Raw genomic sequence first — 16,994 nt, 5'->3', positions numbered from 1 at the left:
CCTGCTGATGGGCATTTGGATTGTTTCCAGTTTATGACTGTTACGAATAATGCTGTCATGAATATTCATGCACAAATATTTGGGCATATGCTTTCTGCTCTCTTGGGTAAATCCTTTGGAGTGAACTGACCAGATCACGTGGTGGTATATGTCAAACTTTTTAAGAAAATGCCAGGCTGTTTTCCTAGGCGTCCGTGCTCTTTGGCATGCCCACCTGCAGTGCGGGAGTCCCCTGGCTCCCCTTCCTCTCCTGCACTTGGTATTGTCGGTTATGTTTCCATCTCAGTGGGGATGAAGTGGTATCTCCCTGTGGTTTTATGCGCATTTCTCTAGTAACTAACAACCTTGAGCATCTTTTCATGTGCTCACTGGCTATCCCTCTCTCTTCTTTAGTGTAGTGTCGACTCCTAGAAGATCTTTCTTAATTGGGTTCTGTGTTTGGTTATTACTGAGTTTCGAGAGTTCTTCGTATGTTCTGGATTCAGACCTTTTCTCACAGGCTGTGGCTTGTCCTGGGTGCAACCTTTAAACACATCGATCCCCCATCCCCCCAACAATCGATGATTAGTAAGAATTTGGCCAAGAATGCCAGTGCTGATAGAGTGTGTCAGGGTCCAATTCATCATCTCCAAAAAAACAAGGAATTGCCAAAAATTAACAAGGAAAGCAGCATGTGAGGCCTCATCAAATCCATTTTCCTCCCCCAAATTACCCTGACTCTGCGGGGATGTCACCCTGAAAGTCATGGTCAGGGTCGGGGACAGGCGTGGCAGGTGGGAGGGGGCATTAGGTCCCTCATCCAGCATCATTTTGCTGATCCAAGGTCACCCCCTGATGGGCCAGGCTCCCCCAACTGCTGAGCTCGGCCCCCTTGGGGCTCCGCGAGGCACTAGAAGAAAGATAAATGGAAGCATCAGCTTTGGCTCCCGAGTTTCTGATGAAAACAAGTGTTATCATTCACTGGGCCAATCTCTCAGGGGAGATGCATGGAAATAGAACTGCAACTGGGGAGAGTCAATTTCCGCTCCTCCAGACGAGGCCGCAGGGGGAGGGAAGCCAGAGGGGGCTGGGAGACCGGAAGCCCGTGCACACACGGGGCATACCTCCCACGTCCCCTGCTACTGAGGACACCCTTTTCTTGAATGTGCGGGTAACACCACCCCAGCCAGAACCCCTGAGTGGGGGGACATCCAGCCTTGTCCCCAGGGCCCCATCCAAGGATTCCTGGCCGTGGTAAAGTCCCCCTGGCATCACTTGCTCTGAGGTCCAGATCACGCCCTGGATCCTCCAAACCCTCTTCTCCCCGTCTGGGCTCCTGCAGCCACGGGCCTTTCTCTCCCTGTGTTGCTCCAGCCTGGACACAGTTTCTCCATGTCTCTCAGGACACAAACAGGAGGCCGTGACCTGCTGCTGACATTCTGGAAGATTCAGGTGCAGTGTGGGGATCACAGCACAGGAAAGGGAGCAGCACCCCTGCCCCGGGGTTCTGGAAACCTCCCTGGCTTCTCTTTTGGTCCCCAGCCTGCTGCTCTGGTGTTGGCCTTCCCCTTCCAACTCAGGATCCCTCTCCTGTCCCCCAAATGCCACGTTCCCCTCAGACTCCTCCCTAGGGGCGCTCGGGGCCCCATCTCGATTCCCTGTTGCTGAGTAGAGACACTGGGTCCTGCTCCGCATGTTCCTAAAGGCCGGGGAACAGCTTTTCTTTTCCCCCCCGAGAAGAACATCCTCTGCCCCAGCTCCACTGAGTCCATTCCCAGCGGCACAAAGCAGCAGCTCTGAGCCGCGTGGTCAGGAGCCTGCCCTGGAGCGTGGGTCCAAATCCCAACGGCACCCACCCCTACATAGGGGGCCTTGGACGAGTTCCTTCACCGCCCTGCCTCAGTTTCCCCACTTATGAAAGGGGGAAAGAGTAGCCTATACTCCATAGACTTTTTGAGAGAATCAAATGATTTTAAAGCTTTAATGCGTTTAGAATAGTGCCTGACACATACTCAATGCTCAGTTAATGCTCATACACACCCTCCGTGCCTCCACTCCCCACAAACAGCTTGCTTGAAGTGAATCCAGGGCTGGCCCCACCGTCTGTCGGTGGACACTGTGAGGGGAGGCGGATGCACAAGGTGACTGTCTGCTCCCCTGCCCAGGAGGCCGCTGAGGCTCCGTCTGCACACATGAGGGACTCTCGAAGCCCCTTCTGAGGCTGTGACCGTCGACACAGGGCTGGCATGGGCTGAAACGTCCATGGAGGCATGAGGCGGGGTAGACAGGACGGTGGGCAGAGGGTCCTGGGTCTGGGGATATGTCCTTCGGAGGTTGAATCTATACAGCAGTGTACGGCTGTGGAAATTGTCAGTGATGGAGTGAATGAAGTGGCTCCTTCATTCCTTCGTTTGTTTATTCGACATGTTTAATTGAACAGCTACTATGTGTCGGTTCTGGGCTAACACCAGGGATGCTGTGGAGAACAAGCCGGAAACAGTTTCCATCTTCAGGAAACTTATCGTCTAGGACCGAGGAGGAAGATACACATCAAACGATTCAGTGCAGATTTGATTATTTAATAATTCTTAGAGGCAAGAGAGGAAGAACAAAAGTGGCTTTTCAGTAAAGATACAAAAGATGAGTTATTTAGACAAAGTGTCAGAGGAACCAGCATGTGCAAAGGCCCGGAGGGGAGACACAGCCTGGCTCACATGAGGAGCTGTGCAGAGACCAGGGTGGCTGGAGGGTGGCAATCAAGGGGGACGAGGCCCAGGATGCTGTTAGAAAGGGGCCACGGGCACACAGGGCCTTGAAGGCCCTGGTCAGGCCCAACCTCCCTGGCAATCACATGACCAGTAAACCTGCCACAAAACCCAGGCCTCGGGGCACCCCATTGTCTCCACACACTCAGGGGCTTCCCATGCACCAGTGGGATTCACACCTTTCAAAGATTCCAGCCACTAGATCCTGTTTCCGTGACCCGCAACGTAGGAAAGCACAAGAACCATCACTAAGAAATTGATGACATCTGACTTACGGAGAGCACAGTGACAAGCACAAGGCTCTCTCAGGATATTATTGTCCCTGCTGGTGTCGGACTGTTTGGACCATCCCTCAGAGATTTCAATGCCGTGTCTGGATGAGGAAGGGGGAGCTCCCTATCTCTGTGCCTCTCCCAGGATGATTTATGACCCAGATGGCAGTGGAATAGAGCCGACACATGCTCGCACCTCCCAGTGCTGAGCACAGACTTCCAGGAAAGCCCAGCCAATTCTGTGAAAGTTCACTGACAAATCGCGCTGATTTTTAAATGCCAGCTTTCCCAAATTGAGTTCAGGGGAATGCAAGTCGTGGGTGGTAATAACTGATCTCAAGAACAAAGACTGATTATAAGTTTGAGGAACGTTATACACCACACGCGTTGGTCCACTAAATGCTGGGCGAGTCCTGCAGTTGCAAAGAAAGTTCCAAAGCAGCAAGAAGGTCTACGCTCAGTCTTTTCAGAAAAGAAAGAAGTTTAGCCAAAAGTAAGAGTGATACCACTTCATGGCAAAGACAGTCCTTTCCAAAAAGAATAGTTGGCAACCTTACATGATTTTCCTCATTTCACTGTGAGCCTGTGACAGTTCCACCCCAGGCCGCCAGGACGGCAGGCTCAGCTCTGTCCACTGGCTCAGTGGGGAGTGGGGAGACCCTCATGTGCTGGGCCCTCCAGGGTCCAGGGCCCCAGTGGGAGGCATTCACCCCACGGCTTAATCTCCCATCCTCCACCTGAGTCCCCGCCTCCTGCCCTCCTGCCCCTCCCTCATCTGTTCCAGGCTGGGGATTCTGGCCCCGCCAGCCCCAGGCCTGATCCGTGAGGCTAGGGTGGAGCTCAGAGAGCATCAACCATGGGTCAGGAGAGCGAGTCCTGGTCCCTGTGCTGCCAACCACGTATGAGTGACCTCAGGCAGGTCACATCCCCACTGTGGGCCTCAGTTTCCCCAACTGTACCGTGAAGGGCTGGACTGAATGCCCTCCCTGTTCCTCCCCCTCTGGTGGTCCCAGAATCTGTGATGCTGGCAGGAAACTCTGCTCAGATGTTCGTGGGAAAGTGGCCGAGTTTTGTTCTGACCGTCTCTCCTCAGGAGGGAGGAAGGAGCACAGACCCCGGCCTGACTGTGAACCGTGAACGCCAGCACCAGACACAGACACAGCCTCGTGCTGGTCACCGCTGGCCTGGCTGCAGGGAGCTTCCGTCCCCAGCCAGATGAAGCCCTGAGCCAAAAACACGTGCCCCTCGTCTGAGATGTGGGTTTTAGCATTAACTAAGCCGGCGAGAAGGGGGGAAGCCCCTCCTGGAAGACAGAGTCTCGGGGGAGATGGACCAGCCAGGAGGGACCGACCCTGATGGCAGGAGAGGGGCCATGGGAATGGGGTGGGGGGCGAGTCATCATCAGAACGACAGCTAAGGATCATCATAAGCCTACTATGCACCAGCCTCCTCCTTGGTACCCTGTAAAGCGGCAGGCCCAGGCCCAGCGCACAGTAGGTGTCCATGCGGCCAGACTGTTAATGCAGGGGCCACCAGCGATGTCTGTTTTTGATCCTTTTGAAACCACATGTCCTCACATGTCTGCAGTTCACATCCTGGCTCTTGGCTAACTTCTTTTTTTTTTCTTTTGAATGATTGGCACCTGAGCTAACATCTGTTGCCAAGCCTTTTTTTTTTTTTCTTTCTCCCCAAAGACCCCCAGTACATAGTTGTATATTTAGTTGCGGGTCCTTCTAGTTGTGGCATTTGGGACGCTGCCTCAGCGTGGCCTGATGAGCAGTGCCATGTCTGCACCCAGGATTCGAACCGATGAAACCCCGGGCCACCAAATCAGAGCGCAAGAACTTAACCACTCGGCCACAGGGCCAGCCCCTCGGCTAACTCCTAAGAGTGAGATTAAAGGAAGAAGTGGACAAGGCTGCCCACAACCCTGAAACAGGAGTGTGTCGTTCATGAAGGCCCCACTGCTGTGAGTGTGAGGCTGTCCCTTCATGCCATTGAGGCTAGTTGGCATCTTTATTGCCCTGAACACAGCTGTAAAAGCAGCCATCTCTGAAAGGCCCAGAAGAATCCTGCCCCCACGCCCCTGCCCATCTCAGACACCTCTCAGGGCCCAGTGGTGACCGCTGCTCTGCTTCCATCAAGGCCCAGCTGTTTTGAGGGGGACTTCAAATAACCCCTCTGCTGCCAAAAATTTATGTCCTGTGGGGACGAGTGTGGCTGTGAACAGACATTCGAGGAGATTCCGGGCCATCGGCTGCCAGATAATGAGCGTGGAGCGCCCTCCCCTCCTTCCATCCTCCGGGATGTCAGTTTCCAACGACTCAGCAGATGTCACCCGGAGCAGCAGGCCCTGTGCGGGGCTCTGGGCACCAAGAGAAGGATGGGTCATGTTCCTGTGCTCCAGGAGGGCACGGTCAGAGTGGGGAGGCAGAGCTGCCAGGATCACACAGCACCCCAGCGCAAAGCACCAGACCAGAGGTCACAGCGATGGCTGCCGTTCCATGAGCACCTCCTGTGTACAGCTCTGCCCCTTTACTGCCTACTGGGTGCTGGACCAGGTGATTCACAGATGTTGTCACCAACCCTCACAACAACCCTCCCTGCTACAAGGTCAGTTAATCATTCCCACTTTGGGAGATGAGGACAGTGAGGCTCAGAGAGGTTGGGGAACTCACTCTGGGTCACACAGCCAGGGAGGTGGGTGGAGTCAGAGTGTGCTCCTTGGACAGCCAGCCTCAGAGCAGCTCTGCTCACCCATGCCCCCTCAGAAGGAGGCCAGGTCTGCTGGGATGGACTGAGGCAGGTGTGGTCACCCGATCCAGGTGGCCAGAGTCCTGAGGGGGTGCTAGATCGCAGGTGCACTGTCTCCTTCCGATTATGGAGGTCCCTCAAGGTCGCCCGCATCAGCCTGGTTGAGTGTGGTCGTCCCAGCCCAGCAGCCAAGCAAGAGGCAAGATTTAGGTTCCTTTTGTGCGCTAAGATTGTCTGCACCTGCTCAGCATCTGCTCCCCCACGTTCTTCTCACTTTTCTTTAGAAACCGGTCCCCTCGCCTACCACCCGCACTTCAGGCGCTCTGCCAGGACTGAGTCCGCCACTTCTAAGGGTGAACATCTGACTCCATAGCAGCCAATCAGTGACGTCCATTCCCTGGACTTGGTGATTGGCTCAGAGATGGGCACGTGACCTAGGTTAGTACAATCAGAGTTTTCCCTTGGACTCTGGCGGAAAGGAGCGCAAACTGGCCTTTTCGCTCCTGTAAGGTTGCTGAGCTGGCGGCCGGTGTCAGAGGAGCCTGTCTGAAGACGAAGCCAGCGCACATGAACAAGTCTTTGAAACAGGAAGGAGGATGGTCGGCAGACAGAGGCGGGCCCCGGGGCTGGGCGCGACTGCTCGAGCCCCGGATCGAGACAGGCCTGAAGCCAGCAGCCCCCAGACCGAAGGCTGTTAAAGAAGCCAATGCATTTCTTCTTCCGTCTCAATCAGTCTGTGCTGTGTGTCCCCACAACCCAGAGAGTCTTGATCCTGCTCTGTGGCCGTCCCCAGGGAACACAGGGCCTGGCGCATAATAGATGCTAAGTAAATATTTATAACAAAGGAAAATGAATGATCCTGCCATTTCTCCCTCTCGGCCTCCCTCGGCCTCACGCCTCCCACGACCCCTGCCCACCAGATGCAGACCACCTAGCCGGGGCCATCACTCCAAGGACTAAAAAGGAGATGTGAGGAACCGTCGACTGCTTTCCCACCGCAGCAGCAGGGTCTGCTCATTGGGCCCTTGGAGAAGGAAACAGGGGCTTATAGACGGGATGTCACCTGCCCAGAGGGTTGCCGCGGGCTAGAAAGAGCGGGGTCTGGGGTCAGGGCTCTCTGACTCCCGGGGCAGTGCTCCACACGCTGCATCCTGGGCTCTCAGGAGGAGGGTGGCAGGGGCCTGTCTGGCATCTCCCAGAGGAGCAGAGACATGGGGACCACATGTTCTGCCAGGGAGCAGCTGCCTGAATATGTGTCGCTCAGGTGGACCCCAGGATGCCCAGAAGGGCTGGGTGCTCTGCAGAGAACACTGAGGGCAGGTCCCAGGAGGGGAGCTGAGTGTGCAGTGGCCAGAATATCATCCGTCCCATTCATACTGGACACTGTGCTTTAACAGAAACCAGACATTAAGTTCCATCACCATAGAATACATGAATCAATGAATGAATTCAAATACATCGTTTTACATGGCGGAGATGGAGTCGCAGAGAAGTCAAGTGATTCGCCCAAGGTCACACAGCTCAGGAGGGCAGAGCAGGTCCAAACCCCAGCCTCTGCCACCAAGGCCCATGCTCCTTACCCCACCCCAACCCACCCCGCAGAACCTGGGAGAGGAGTTAGGAAAGGAAGAGGTCAGTGTGGGCTGGAGGCATCTAGGAGGGCTTCCTGGAGGAGGAGGAGCCCAAGCTGGGCCCTGAAGGGCAGACTGGAGGAGAAGAGCATCCCGGGAGGGAGGGGCAGCCTTCGGCTCTCAGCCCCCAGGTCTTAGGGCTCTGGGTCTGGGACTTTCCATCGGAGGATCGAGGTCCCCCTGGAGCAGGTGCCGGGAAGCTCTCCCGGAGCAGGTGCAGCTGCGCCCTCTGGCCGGAGGGGCTCCCGGGTGGGGTGGGGCAGGGCGGAGCAGGAGCCGGGACCTTCCGCTCCGATGGAGCCGGACAGCAGCGTCCCTGCCCGGCTGCTGGGAGGGGACCGCGGTCTCACAGGCTCAGCCAATCGGCCCCCAGACACAGTCCAGTGAGGCGTCCCATCAGCCGAGAACTGCGCGCCGCGGCCCTGTGGTCCCTGCCGACCCCCGGGGACCACGCCCGCGCAGGCCAGACCCCTCGTGTCCACGAGTGGGGAGTTCGTCCCTGTCCCCCCTGCTCTGCCCCTGAAGCCCATGTCCCCGTAATGAGCCTGTGGTGGCGAAACAGCATTGCGCAGGCGTGAAAATATGCATCAGTCAGCTGCCGCGGGGCTTCTTGGGACTATTTTGGGAGCCAGATGCCTGTGTGGGCTGAGATGCCTCTGTTCTCTACCGGGGCCGGCCTTCCAGGCGCAGGCGCAGAAGCTGAGTCAGCGATGCTTTTACACCTCCGATGCCCTCTTCCTCGTGTCTACCCGCCCTGCCTTCGTGTGGCATTTAGTGATGCCGATAAATGCAGACGCTGAGGTTGGTCCCAGGCATTGGGGGATGACAGCACCTCCTTCAGTGTTGTGCCCTAGACACCTCTCATGCCGGGCCTTAGTACCAGCCCTGTGATCAAGACCTACTCCCCACCCTTGGGGACTCTGAGACCTGCAATGTCACAGCATTCATGTATTTATTTGGGCACCTGCTATGTGACAGCCACTATGTTAGGAGAATCAAAGGTAAGCAAAGTCATCAGGGTCCCTGCCCCGTGGAGCTCACAGTCTAGAGGTGGAGACAGAGAGGAATCTAGGATAAGACGAGAAGTGTAAAATTGCAAGTGCTCGAAAGGAGATCCTCAGGGTGCTATGAGAATGTGTAAGGTGGGGTTTGGAGGTGTTCCCACAGGAGGTGCCCCTCCAGCTGCGATCTGAAGAATAAACCAGTTACCAGGTGAGCTTGGGGCCGAAGGAGAGTCTTCAGACCAGCAACAGCATGTGCAAAGGCCCAGTGGCTGGAGGGCTCTTGGCAACCAGGGAGAACTCCAAGGCCTGTGTGGTTGGAGGGCAGGAAGTGGGTGACAGCCTGGAGAGGGGACAAGAGCAAGATGGTGCGAGGGCCTTGAATGTCACTTGCAGGACTGGGGTCTTCATCCCAACAGCGGGGGTACCAGTGGAGTGTTTTAAGTGGATGGCAAGGGGCAGGAAGCAGGGTTGACGTGATCAGACCTGTGTTTCCAGGTCAACCCTCAGGCTGCAGCAGGGTGGGTCGGAGTCATGATGTGTCGAACGGCACCGTCTGAGGTGGGAGCTCTGGTCCAGCTTGGAGGGAGCAGGACGGCTTCCCCAGGAGGAGGAGGCGGGAATGACGAGCATCCACATCTGCGTGACATTCATTCAGTCATTCGACACGTGCTTGTTGAGCACCAACCAAGTGCCCAGCACCGTGTTCAGTTACGGGGCATGAGGACAAATAAGAACAAGGAAGTTGCTGTCCTCATGGCTCTTATGAAGGAAGGGACAGATACTTCCCAAATGATTCGGGAGGACCAGCTCCTGCGGGAAATGCCTGGGCAGCCGTGAGTGAGTCAGCCGGCTCTCTGACGAAGAAAAGACCAGCCAGGGCCGCTTGGAAATAAGCAAGAGAAACTCTGTCGCCCCAAGTCGGTCAAGGGGGTTGGTGAAAGGACACAGGGTAGAGCCAGGCCTTACGGGATGGAGAGTCGTCAGGCCTGTCTCCTTCTCCTTCTCCGTACAGTCCCCCGAATGGTGCCCTCCACGGTGGGCTTCCACATCCATCCATTTTGCATCCTCTGCCAATAAGGCCTGGAGCAGGAACCCGAGCAAGCTCAACCTGGGTGACTGCAGAGCAGACGGCGGCTCCCAGCAGCTCTGCCAGATTGACACCCTCCTACCCACTTTGCAAATGAGCAAATATAAATTCAGAGAGGCAGAGACACTTCCCCAAGGTCACACAGCCACCAAGTTGCAGCAGCATGGTGTCTGGGCTGGTGATGACGTGACAAGCATTGAGAGTGCTGTCCATCCGGACCTTGTTTTTGGTGACAAGGACAAGCTCCACCTGAGGACGGGGCAGCCCTGGGGCAATAACAATAGCTAATGCCCAATTGGAGCTTCGTGGGGGCCAGGCACAGGCTGCGAGCACTTTATATCTGCTAGCACGTTTCGTCTTCACCATCACCCTGTGGAGGGTGTTCCAGTTACGCACTGCCACAGGGATGGGGTCACAACTGCGAAAGCTCATGGCACAGTCAGTGGATGTTTGCTTAGTTCAGGAGTCCTCTGGTCGGCTGGCCAGTTCTGCCGGTTTGGCCAAGCTCTGCAGGCCTGTGCGTCAGCCGGCAGCTCATCGGCCCGTGGGCTGGCTTTGCTGGCACGGGCTGCCTTCCTTCCTTGTGTGGGGGCCTCGGGTGGTCTCTGATGCCCCGGCAGGTTGGCCTGGGCCTGTTCAAAAGGAGGTCTCCGGTCTCCAGGAGTGTGAGCAGAAACACACGGGGCGCCTTGAGGCGCAGGCTGAGAGTCGGCACAACCTCACACGCAGCATATGCTTTCGGCCAAAGCAAGTCACAGGACAGCACACACGCAGCGGCTGGGGACAGAGCCCACCCGTGAGCCACATTGCAGGGTGTGGGCACGGGAGGCGGGCCCTGGGGCCTTTTTGCCATCAGTCTACCAGGACTGGGATCATTATAACCAATAACTTGTGGGCGTCATTACAGTCAGCTCTAATTCCCAGAAGAGAGCTACGCGGTTCAGAGAGGTGCGGTGACTTGCTCCAGGTCACACAGCTGCTAAAGGGCAGAGGTGAGGTTTGAGCCCAGGTCTGTGCATTTCTCCATGACTCTGCTGCTTCTTAGAAGCTGAGAGCAAACCCACCAACTGAAAGACCCAGAATCGGGAGAAGCTAGGGCTTCCAGGATCCCCAGCAGGAGACTCTTGGGGCAGAGGAGGCCCCGAAGCCCCAGGGAGGCCTCTGGCATCAGGGGGAAAGGCCTTTCCCTCCCAGAGAGGCAGAGGGCCACCTGGGCAGAGGGCCACCTGGGCAGGTGTCAGAGCTCACCCGGCTCTGATGGGGCCTGGAGGACACTATATCCAGCTCTGCTGCCAAAAGGAGGGTCTCGATTAGATTCATTCATTCATTCATTCAACAACTACAATCTTGGAAGAGGGTCCTCATGACATGCTGTGCCCTAGCACTGCCTTTCCTCCTGGTGCCAATTCATTGTCTCCTCTGGGAAGCCCTCCCTGATACCCACAGTTAGTCAGCCCTCCCACTTTGTGCTTTTACTGCACTCTGGGGGGTCTCTAGGGGGTCTCTGGACTGTCATTGCTGATTTAGGTGCCACAGTCCACCCCCAGGAGCCTGTGAGAGGACAAGTCTCCAGAGGGCAGGCAGGGGTCCACCGTTGTCACCTCCCTCTGTCGTCTTCCCTGACAGGCTGGGGCTCCAGGGTGGGCAGGGCTGTGTCCATCTCTCCTGCTGTTGCTTCCTCGGAGCCCAGAACACAAAGGGCACAAATCGGAATGAAAAATACTGTATGGAAGAGAGAGGGAGGGAGGAGAGCACAGTAAGGAAGGGAAGGCGGGCAGGGGAGAGAAATGCCGGGGCCTCGCACGGGCACAGGTGGAGCCAGGAGGCAGAGGGGAACCTGGAGAGTCACGGGTTCTTGGGGTGGGGGGAGGGGAGCAGAAAGATTTGAACATTAAAAATGGTCCACGGTGACCTGTGACGTTTTGCTCTCCCAGGGGCAAATGACTCTGCACCCGGGTCGGCTGAGAGCTCTTCAGAGTCAGCTGGAGGGAAACCTTCCTCGTGAGGCCTTGTTCGTGCTGAGCCGCGTGCACCCGGATTCCTGGCACAGGGAGAGTCCCAGCCCCTCAGCCCCGGCCGAGAGCAGAGGTCCTCACCCAGCCTGGGTCTGGGTGTCCGGCCTGCCCAGCTGTGTGACCTTGGGCAGTTCATGCAGACTCGCTGAACTTCAGCCCCGCCACCGGGAGGGGCCTGGACGAGGGGGTCTCTCCCCCTCGTTTTTTTGCTGCTTTTCCAGCACCCTCTGCACCTCTGGCCCAGCTCTGAGGTCAGGCCTCACCTCTCCCAGGAAGTCACCCAGACTGCCCCCTCTCCGGACTTAGCAGCTCCAGGCACTTGGCCTGCGGGTTGAGTGCGGGGCTGTGAGGTCAGACCAGCTGGGTCCAAATCCAGGCCACTCCCTGGTCTAGATCCTTGCTGCTCAAAGTGGTGACCTGCGGCAGTGGCATCGATGGGCTGTTATAGAAACTCAGGGCCCACCGCAGACGTGTAAGGAACCTGGCTCTGCACTTGAACGAGAGCCCAAAGTGGGGTGTGGGTGCACGTGGGTGTGAGAAGCCCTGGCCCTGCAGGTGTGGGAGAGACAGGTGGGACAGGTGTGGAGAGACAGGTGGGGGGAGACAGGTGTGGGAGAGACAGGTGTGGAGAGACAGGTGGGGGAGACAGGTGGGGAGAGACGGTGGGAGAGACAGGTGGGGGGCAGGGGGAGGAGCCCAGCAGGTGGCCTGAGGGGCGATTGGCCTGCCTTCTCCTAGGGGGCCCAGTGTTGCCAGGGTGGCCTCAGCTCTCACAGACGCATCTCCACCCGGCAAAGAACAAAAACTGCTACAAACACAGTTCCTGGCTGTGTGACTTGGCCCCTTCACTGCACCTCTCTGGGCTGCAGTCCCCACTCCTGTAAAATGGGAGAATAACAGCCCCCCACCCCCGCCCGCCCAGGGTTGTTGTGAGGATGGAGGGAGGTAATTTGCATAAAGCAGGGGCCATGCGGCCACATGGGGGCCTGCCCCTGCTGTTCTCTCTGCAGGAAGCTCCTCCCGCCCTGCCCCCTCCTCCCTCGGGCCCTTCCCAGCCTCCCTCCCAAGGTCCCCCTTGGCCTCCCCAGACCTGGCTTTTGTTTCTCCTCATTGTTTCTTTTCCTCCGTGGCTCTTCGCATACCATGTGATTTTTTTTTTTTTTTTGGTTCATTTACTCGTTTTGTTTGGCTGTTTCCCCAACTGTGCCCAAGCCTCTCTGAGGGCAGCACCCTGTCTGTCTTGTTCCCAGCTGTGTCCTGGTGCTCAGCACCCAGGGGAGCCTGATAAGTTCCTGCGGGATGAAGTCTGGATGAGGAGCGGGACTGGGCTGTATCAGTCAGGATGGGTGAGGTGCTGTAACAAATAGCCCCCAACCCCAGTGGCTTCACCCAGCAATAGCAGATTTCTCTCCCCCTTCAAGTCCGTGTGGACGATGCTGGTCCAGGGATCTCCTCCAGGGAGGCACCGTCACCCAGTGATGCGGGATCCAGGCTCCTTCCAACCCTGATGACGTCATCGACACCTGTGGCCTCCAGGATCACCAGGGAAGGGGGGTGAGTGAGGGGAAGTTCACCCGTAATTAACCAGCTCAGCCCTGGGGTCCACGTCATTTGCACGCACAATGCCTTTGCCAGAAGTGCCACCGGGCCCCCCTTGGATGCCTGGGGGTCTGGGAAATGTCCCAGGCTGGGCAGCCGTCCCCCACACCAGCCCTTCCTGTGGACAGGAGTGTGAACCCATGGCCAGTGGCCGTCTCTGCCCCTCTGTGGCAGCGATGGATGACCCCTGTCACTTTGGTCTTCTGCCTGAGACCCCTGGGCCCTGAGTCCTCTCTCTGGGCCTCTGACTGAAGCGGTGCCGGGGTCAGGAAGGCAGGAGGGAGGGGCACCGACCCTGCAAAGGGCCCCCAGTGCTGCTCCCACCCCCACTGGGGAGGGGAGAAGTTCTGGGCTGTTCGGAGCCGATCGTGTTTGGAACCTTCTGGGTGTGCCGAGCTGCTAATTCCGTGCCATCTGCCTGTGTTCTCAGCCCCAAAGCCCCGGGTAAACAAGTTTTCTTCTGTGGTTCTTAAAGAAAGTTTCGGCAGGCGGTGGGGAGAGAGAGGAGGGCGGCTCAGGATACCTGTTCTCCGAGGAGGAGGCGCTGCCCCCAGGGACGTCGCACGGACTGGGACGTGATGTGTACCTGCACCCCGCTAAGGGGCCTGAGTGGAGTGCACGATGTGCAGAGAGGGCCGAGCTGCTGGGGGGATGGCGTTACTGTGAATTCCTGCCTTCCCCACCAGGCTGGGGGCTGCTGGGCTGCGTCATCCTGTTCCCAATGCCCAGCCCAGGGCCTGGCACAGAGCAGGTATCAGCAAACGCTTGCTGAATGAATGATTGAGTAAATGAACCAACAGTGATGAAGGGCGGGGATGGGGAGGGGTCGAAAGGGATGGGATGGGAGGCCAAGTGACCACTATGTTAAGAGCTTTAATGAATTATCCTATGGTGGGGACCCTTCTAGGATGACATCATGACCCCTGCTTCCTGGGATGGCGTGGGGAGTGGTGGGGACAGGACCAGTGACTTTCTAACAGCAGAGGCGATGGAATGTGACTTCCGTGATTTGGTACAAGATTGTGCCTTCCATCTTGCTGATCGACTCTTTCTATTGCTTTCTTGGCTTGCACGCTGTGATGAAGCATAAAGCTGCTACGTGGGAGACACCCCCATGGCAAGGCACGGAAGGCCACCTCCAGCCAACAGCCACCAGACAGGCCGGACCTGAGGCACCTGGTCCATCAGCCCTCGAGGAAGAGTCGTCTCCACCCCTGCAGGAGCTCGGGAGCAGACCCTTCCCCAGTCGAGCCTTCAGACCACGTCCCCGCCTCGGCCACAACTTGATCGCGGCCTCGTGTGAGCCGCTGAAGCAGAGGATCCAACCAAGATGTAAATTTCACCCCCAAACCCCACAAGGAACAGGGGAGTCTGAGACTTGGAAGAATCGCTGGGATGTGCAGCACACCTTCCCCTCTGATCCGCTGGCTCTGTGGGCCCACCAGGGGGAGGAGACCCGCCAGTAACCTAAATGCAAATCGCCCTTGGCAGCAGCCGCGGCACTCCTGTGTTCCGGCAGGGGAGCATCTCCAACATGTGCAGATAAACATTCCTGTGACTGCGTGAGGTGGGAGCGGTTTAGGAAGCTATACCAGTGGCAAGGTTTTCCTTTCCCCACCCCTGTTTTTAAAGTGAAAGAGACCTCAGAATGCTACAAAGAGAGCTCCAAAGAAGGGCTTGGCAGAAACGTCACCAGGCTCTGGGGTGGGATGGAGGGGAGGTACTTGGTGGCAAGGCCTGGAAGGCCAGGAAAACAATGAGGCTCCAAGGGGATGGTCACGTGGGCCTCCTGGGGGATCCCTGCCGGGCGGGCGCTGGGGGAAGATGGCTTTGGGTCGCTCTCTGCAGAGGGATGGTAGTGCAGGAGCCCTGACCTGGGAGTCACAATCATGGGGCTGTGGTTGGCTTGCTGGGGGGTCCCCAGGGACCGCCCAGACCCCCTCTGACCCCCAGTGTCTTCACCCACATTGCAAGGTGGGCATTTTTCTTTTTTTGTCACTCATGTAACCCAGGCCAGTAAGAACAGAGGCCCCCAGTTCCATCCAGTTCCCATCTCCCCTCTAAGTGTCTTGCAGGATGAGAGAGCCTCAGAGGTCACCCCGGGCCCTGCCTGCAGGGACGCGGCCCCACCGTGCACCCGGCCTGCCTCGTCTTCTTGCTGACTCTTCAGGGACAGTTGCACAGGCTGTCACTGAAATGTGCCTGGTCCGTGTGGCCTCCTGTGAGCCAGGCCCAGCTCACTGCGTTCACCCTGCATGCCGCCTCTGCATGCCAGTGGTGTCTGGCCCTGAGCTTCCCCTGTGGCTGCACAGATGACTGGCTGAAGAGCAGGGAGCGGGGCGCAGGGGAGATCCATGCTCCCTGGAGTTTCAGGATTAAGCCCTAGAGAGCCCTGAGCGTCTCCCAGAGGGATCGATGTGGATACTGATAGACACGTATCGAGCGCCTGCCACTCCTCTGATACTGTGATCTGTTTCCTGGGCATCATCTCATATCACCTTCGAATTGTTATCTCTTTCTGTGACAAGGAAACCGAGGCTCGAGGGTGTGAGGTGCCTTGCCCAAGATGACACAGCAAGGAAGTGGTTGAGCCAGAATTTGAACTAAGAGCCACGCCCTTAACCCCTCTGTCCATATCACTTCCTTTCACTGAGGTCCCCCACGACGGACCCAAGTTCTGCTTCCACCATTTTCAAGGCAGGAGCCAGCCCTCCAGATCATGCAGGGGGCTCAGTGCTGGGTCAGGCTCTCCAGACCCCGGGACCCACCGCCACCTGAGGCCCTTTGCCTATGAGCTGGCGTGAGCCGGGTGGCCGTCTGCCTGGTGATGTTAGAAAGATGGTCGGGCTGAGGAGGAGGCATCAGAGGGTGGCTGAGGGGCTGCCGTGGGTGCTGCTCGTATAGACAGAACCCCCCCTGTTCACCAGCATTTGAGCTGCCCCCTCTTCTCCCACCAGACGGAACAGTGCTGCCAAATTGGTCAACTCTGCTGGAGGAGAACCTGAGAGGTGATGCGGGATTGGTTTGTGTGGAGCCCCGGGCCCTGGGGAGGGGCCGGAAGTCAGCCCTGTCCTGCAGCCAGAAGGTGGAGCAGGTGGGAACGGAGCCCCTCTCTTCGCAGACACTTCACAGAAGGTGAGGGAAGCGTGCCGTCAGGGGGCGCTCACCTTCAGCACAGGAGGCAGAGAAGGGCTTTCAACACTCAGCCTCACAGATACTCACATTGTCTCAGAAAATGCGAGTATTTTTCTTCTTTTTTTTTCTCTCCCCTTTTCTCTGCTGTCAGATGCTCAGGGAACAGCGCCGGGAGAGAGAAAGGGCTGACACGCAGGGAAAACTCATTTTGGAGGTTTCGATCCAGTTCCAGCTGAGCAGAGCCGAGCTGCGGGGGCAGGACGGGCAGGGGGCGGTGGGCAGGGCCAGTGGCCTCGGGGCTGAGTTGAAGGAGGGGGCTGGAGGACGGGCAGTTCTGGCAGGGGTGGGCAGGGGAAGGGAGGTGACAGACACTCAGGCAGAACTGCCCTTAAATCAGGTAATGGGGCCCCTGTGATTCAGAGGACGCCCCACCCCCAGCCCACAGGGGAGGACTCTGCAGGCCCAGGGAAGGGGACCCCTTTAGACCTCACCCTGGGACCTGGGAATCCTCTGCCCAAATGGCCCTGTCCCCATGAGCTGTCTGCCCCGAGAGCCCAGGTCTGGGCTCCCGAGTAACCCCCCGGGGTGACCACCACCTCCTACCCCTGAGTGTGAACACAGCCCAGGCCCAAGGGGCAGCTGAGGGGCAGCTTTTGCACTGAGGTGTCACCGAGTCTCCAGTCAAATTAAGCCCCGCCCCCAGTACTGTGAAGTCTCTGCTTTAGTCCCCACAGGCAGGGACCACGCTGCTTG

The sequence above is a fragment of the Equus przewalskii genome, chromosome 2 (assembly GCF_037783145.1).
Source record: "Equus przewalskii isolate Varuska chromosome 2, EquPr2, whole genome shotgun sequence".
In the NCBI taxonomy this organism is placed as follows: Eukaryota; Metazoa; Chordata; class Mammalia; order Perissodactyla; family Equidae; genus Equus; species Equus przewalskii.
The sequence above is the reverse complement of the archived record's forward strand: the minus strand, read 5'-3'. Positions refer to the sequence as shown.